Raw genomic sequence first — 6,801 nt, forward strand, 5'->3', positions numbered from 1 at the left:
AGAGGATATATATGTGTAAAATAAATTTACACATGCTGCAACTAAAAAACATCTGCATCTTCTTTAAGCATGCTTAAAATACAACATGATATATATGTGTAACCTCAAGTTACACATACTGTAACAAAAAAAACAGCATGTATACAAATCAATTTGAAGTTGTTTTTTTGAAACAAAATTGTTTCTTCATACTTCTCTCAGTATCAACAAAAAGTAAAACAACAAATTAACAGATCGCACATGAAAGAACAACAAAATAATTCAAAAAAAAAAATTGAAAACAGATCTGAAATCAAAAACAACATAAAATTCTTACCTAGATTTGTTGTTTTCTTTCTTCTGAAACAATGTTTATTTTGTTCCTCTTCTCAGTATCAAACAAACATGTGTAAGCATCAACAAAAACATGTGTAAGTATCAAAAGTGACAAAAATAGATCGAAACGGTAAAATCAAAATCAATTGAATTTGAAAACTAAATCGAAATCACAATTCGTACCTATTTTGATTTATGTATTCCCAACTGTCTTCTTCCTCTTCTCAGACTCAACAAATTCGAAACAGAACAAAAATCGTAATCAGTAGAAGATCGAGATTCAAAAAATCGATGACAAAACTAGTGAATCAAGCAACAAAAAAGCTAAAAATGAACAAACCTATTTGTTGTTCATCAATGCAGCTTCACTATCTCGTCAGATCTGAAAAACAGACGAATACACCTCAACGAATTGAGAGAAAATTCGTTTTCTTCTTCTTCTCGTTTATGTTGTTCTTCTTCTCGTTTTCTTCCTATCAAATTAACGAAAATCAGTATGAAACTATCAAAATTCACGAATTCGTCTGAAGAAAAATCTCCAATTCTGTTTCTGAACGAGAGCGGAGAGAAGAAAGAGCTGAATCTGATTTGGTTTTCAGTTTCTGGTAGGTATAAAACGTCTATAAATAGGGAAGGTTAATTTCGGTATTTTTACTTTTATTAAAAATCCTGATGACGTCAGCAATCCGGGAAAATTGAAAACCAGGCCCCAAAAAAAATATTTCTGGGCCTAGAAATATCAAAAACGGAAAGTGTGGAGTTGAGGGTGTAAGATCCATTTTGTGGGGCTTGTATATGGTTGAACCCATATAGTAGGGGGTTCTAGTATTTTTGACTAATTAACCCTTGCATAGTTTAGTATTGATAATCTAGTTCAGTGTTAATGATTAAGTTTCAGTTATATTTACTCTAAATCAACACAAAATCAGATTTTAGAGTTAAAAAAAAAATTAGAGGAGAAGAAAAGAAAAACTTTTGTGATATTAGTGAAACCCTAGATTTTGATTCACTCAACCAAAATGAGTGATTCCAGTGACAAATTTGAGATGGGTGAATCTCTATATGATAGAGAAAACAAATACTACATACCTCTTGATGGAGATCCGGATATGGAGTATTTGTTAGATAACAGAGATGTTTTAACCCAAAGTGAAGGTCAATCTGAATCAATTGAGGAAATTAACCAAGAAAGTGAAGAACCAGAGACCGAAAATGACCAGGTGTATTTCTAAATCAGTTCCCATTAGCTTTTTGTTGCCCAAAATTATCTAAAGTACGTAAAAAGTTCAAAACTTTTACATTTTCAGAGCTAATTACGGTTGGAATTCTGTACGTAACTGTTAGAGCATTGCTCGGTCGAACTCGCATGCGTTGCTATCTCAAGCATGTTTGTCAATGTTAGTGATCAAAACTATAAGTCTTGATTTCTAGTCTACTATAGCTAAGGTCTCGGACTAAGATAGAAAGTGTAGTTGAGCTCAAGAAACTCCATGGCGATCATCATACAAGACGAAGAACTACTCAAGGAACCGGTGGAACTTCATCGACTAAAAGGTATGTGGAGACTTGAACTTATCTATCACTCAAAAGTCTATTTATCTCCTATCTTGATACAAAAGTCGTTTTGCTATATAGACTTACATTATACACATTTGATATTTCGAGCCGAGTTTATCTCGCCTATCTAATTCTCTAAATATGTGTTGGTAAGCTTTCGCTTTAACCAAGTTCATATTTACCTAGTGACAAAAGTCATGTTATGTTTCAATCACTTTGAAAATTGCTCAGACGAAAAATAGTTTGTGAATAAAAACTACATAACGTTCTCTGAGAATGTTTCAATGATTGAAATGAGAGTTTAGATTATATAACCATTGATGGATATAAGCATTGTTGTGGAAACACATATATGTATAAGTCCTATTCCTTGAACCAAAATTTGCGAACTTTTTTGATCAAGAGAACCGGAAGTTTGCAGTTTGCAAACTCAGTCCGCAAACTGGCGGAAGTTCTCGACCCGAGAATATCCGCTGGAGTTTGAGAACTCACTCAGCAAACTCAGTCCGCGAACTGACGATAGTTCTCGACCTGAGATATCTGCTGGAGTTTGAAAACTCCTTCCGGGAACTTAAGCCCGTGAACCCAGTCCGCGAACTTGAGTAGGTTATATCTAAAAACGATTGTTCTTGAACTCATCTTTATATTGATTAGGGAATGCATTTGCAAACCGTGGATATAAAGTTCATGAATCAATTCGAGTGAATCAAATCATTTTTGCTTCGATTGTGTCTTATGAAGTTACATAAGATCAAAGCAATTGAACAACTCTCTAGCTAGTTCATTTGAGCCATTTGAACTAGCTATGGTGAAGAAGAATAAGATTGATATGAAAGTGATCATATGGCTAACCATTTGGTTAACTATTGTTGAACCAACTAATGTACAAGTTTGGGTACGGTTACACGAGCCTAGAAACGTGCATTTCATTTGTGTATAACAAGCTATGTTTTCGATCTAATGGTTGATAAATATTAGCTTGAATCTAATCATGTTTTCATCTACGGTGAATATTGAATGCTTTGTTACTAAGCTAACATTGATTGCAAACCCTGATTTGAAAGATTATATAAGGGAGAACTCTAGCAACTGGGAAACCTAATCCCCACACCTTACGTGTGATACTAGTTGTAAGCTAGAGTCGATTCTCCTTTAAACTCTGGTTTTCTTTTCTCAAACCGGGTTAACGACTTAAAGACTTCACTGGGATTGTGAAGCCAGACCGGTACTACTTTCTTGTAGTCGTGTGATCTGATCTTGTTGTTTCTATCGTGCGAGTACAATTGTAATAATTGGCTTGAGATTTCTATCTCCGATGGGCAAGATGAAAAGTAATCACAAACATCTTATTCTCATCGTTTGTGATTCCGCAACATCTTGTTTCGCTACCATACGATTAAGATTGTTGTGAGGTGATTGATAATACTAGGACGTTCTTCGGGAATATAAGTCCGGATTATCAATTGGTTCATGTTAACCTTGATTTATCAAAAGACGGAACAAAACTCATAGGTATATTCGTGGGAGACGGATTTATCTATCACCGTAGACTTTTCTGTGTGATACATATTTGTTTGTTAAAGTCTTCGACTTTGGGTCGTAGCAACTCTTAGTTGTGGGTGAGATCATTTAAGGGAATCAAGTACGTAGCATCCTGCTGGGATCAGATACGTAGGAGCATAAATGTACCTTGGATCAGCGTGAGATTGGTTGGGGTCAACTACAGTCCAGGCCGAAGTTAGTTTGTAGTAGGCTAGTGTCTGTAGAGGCTTAATATAGTGTGTGTTCAATCTGGACTAGGTCCCGGGGTTTTTCTGCATTTGCGGTTTCCTCGTTCACAAAATTCTGGTGTCTGTGTTATTTCTATTCCGCATTATATTTTGTTATATAATTGAAATATCACAGGTTGTGCATTGTTCAATCAATTAGAATATCCGACCTTTTGGGTTGTTGATTTAAATTAATTGAATCTTGGATATTGGTCTTTGGTACCATCCAAGTTATCTCTGTTTGATAAAGACTCGTAGATTTCTATTTGCTTGAGTATAGATCAAATCGAGAGATTGAGATATAAACTCTTTGATATACTTTTGTCTAGATTGAGTTTGACTGTCTAGTTGATTCTCTAGAAAGTATATTGGAGTTTATTCATACAGATTTCTAAGAGAAATATTGGGTGTGGTTGTTAGACCCCCGCTTTTTCAATTGGTATCAGAGCAGGCAAATCAAGACCTTACAAGTTTGTGTTTGTAGCAATCTGACTCTATGGACAGGGGTGCTATCTCAATAAACGTACCAGCAGTCTTCGATGTCTCTAATTACTTATGGTGAAAAATTGCTATGCGAGCTTTTCTTCAAGCGCGTGATTTTCAATCATGGGTATATGTTGTTAATGGCTATAATGCTCCCGTTGTGGCAGTTGGAGATGTAAACTTTCCCAAGGATATTGGTGAATACACCCCTGCCGAGATAAATGTTGCAAAGAAAAATTCTGACGGCTTGAATGCCATTACCCCAAATCTTCAGCACCATGTGTCAAATTGCATTAAGTCTAAAGAAGCTTGAGATATCTTAGAAACCGTATTTGAAGGAAATACCAGTGAAAAGGAAGCTAGGCTTCAAAACCTTAACTCCGATTGGGAAAACCTTCGCATGGCAGATGAAGAAACATTTGATGAGTTTAATCACAAAGTGTCTGAAATTGTTAATGCATCTTTTGCATTGGGTAAGACTATTCCTGAAAAGGACATTGTGATGAAAATTCTCAGATCGCTGCCATCTAGATACGATTCTAAGAAGCATGCCATCGTTGAGGGAAATAACCTAGATAATCTCTCTTGAAATACGCTGGTTGGAAAGATTAAGATCTTTGATCACGAACATTCATCCAAATCTAAGGATGTTGCGTTCAAAGCATTAAAGGACACTAAATTACTTGATAAAAGTAAAAAAGTGTATATCTCTGAAGATGATCAATTTGAGACAGATTCATCAGATGAAGATCTTGACAAGTCAGTCTCGATGATCACAAGACAGGTTAAGGATCTTCTGTTGAAGAGAAGCAAACGGTTCTTCAGAGATAAGCCTAAAGCATCAGTTAAACCTCATAATCGTATTCCTCCTAAAAACAGGGAAACAGACGAAACTGATGACGAGGATATGCCTCGGTGCTTTAAGTGTAAGAGTTTTGGTCATTTTGCAAACGATTGCCCAAGTCGAAAGAAATACACTGGGAACAAAGGTCTTGCTGCAACTCTTGATGAAATGTCTGATAATTATGATTCTAATGAAGACGAGAAATCAAGTGTTGCACTTCTTGGTGAAAATATTTATTTTGATAATTGTAGCAATACATACATCAATCTTGATATTCTTTCAGAAGATACTCCAACTAATCTGGAAGATAAAGTTGACTCATCCTTTGGAAACTCTGTTTGTAACGTTTCAGGTTCCACTATGTGTCTAGCTGCGTGCACATCTCCGATGCCTGAATATCCAAGATTGACGTGTTCATTTTGTTCTCAAAAGGGTCATGAACTATCAAGGTGTTACAAGTACAAACACCAATTGAGGCACGTCAACAAACTTCAACGAAGAGCAAATCGATTAGAAATCAAGCTTTAACTTGCCCAGAAGACTGCTGAGGTATGTAATATTTTATCTTCATCTATGATGTTAGTTTCCAAGGACAAACCAAGACCATTAGAGAGAGTATGGTCGAGTCGGTTTGATAGACAGAAGTCTGAGGATTCCTCTCAAGAGGAAAATGGTGGACAAATTGTTGTTCACCACAACGCAATTTAATTGTGTTGATTGTTGAAAATCTTATCTCATGTTCCTGATCAAAAGAGACAATAATTTTGTACCTCTCAGGCTTTAGGAGAAGTTTTTCTTTCTTTTCTTTTTCGTAACTTTTGCTCTTTCCTGTCTATCAACAAAAAGAGAGGGTTATCATCGTCGATTCTACTCTTTATAGGGTTGAGAGTTGGACGTGTACGAACCTGTTAAAGGTTTCGAAACCCTTCATTCCTTTTTCCTTCCTTAAACCTCTTTTTATCTCAAGACTACTTGTTGAGCTTAAATTGTGATTTCCTCTCACAAACCCATAACACCTATGGATACTCCAAGAATGATGTCTTCAGATGGAAAAGATGTTAATATGATTGCTAAGCCATCAATCATGAAGGAAAAAGATAAATCTCCATTGTCTCCTTCTTTGAAAAGAAAAAGAAGGAATGTGAGGAAGCCAAGATCCGTTCCTTCAAACTCTCAGAAGTTTTCTGATGTTCTTGAAGAGATGAAAGAGATGCGAAAGGAGATTCGTCAAATAAAGGCTTGCGTGTTGAGATCTTTGGAAATTCAAAAGTCCATGGTTTGACATCATCATCCAAGACGGTTTGCCGGTATTGACTCCTTCCTCCACGAACCCTATATTTCAATAGTTATTGACGACAAGGAGTTCGGGAACGACAATGAATTTCTCAAAGATATAATCGCCTAGTATATCTTCTGTTCTTCTTTTTCTTAGAAGAATAACTAGAGTTTGGAATATCCATGATTGTGATTACACATAGCTATGTACGACGTTTTCATCTTCATGTTTTTAGGTTTATTTTTTAAAATTCTAAAATTGTTTGGAAGATGATTTTTGCAGTATTAATCTTTATGGTTTTATATATTGCAACATTGTTATGAGATATATGTGTTTAAGTCCGTGAACTTGATTGTCCCATACTTTGTCAAAATAAAGTCGTTCATGAGTTGATATGCATGTATTGATAAAAGAATGAATTGACTTTTGACAAATACAAAAGTTAAGCCTATTATGTCAATTCTTGAGTGTTCAAGGATTATGTCTATTGAATGTCATTGTGCAAATGGTGATGGAAAATAGAATGAGTCCTTGCTTATTCCACGGTATTAGGTCGA

This window comes from Papaver somniferum, unplaced genomic scaffold (assembly GCF_003573695.1).
Source record: "Papaver somniferum cultivar HN1 unplaced genomic scaffold, ASM357369v1 unplaced-scaffold_33, whole genome shotgun sequence".
In the NCBI taxonomy this organism is placed as follows: domain Eukaryota; kingdom Viridiplantae; phylum Streptophyta; class Magnoliopsida; order Ranunculales; family Papaveraceae; genus Papaver; species Papaver somniferum.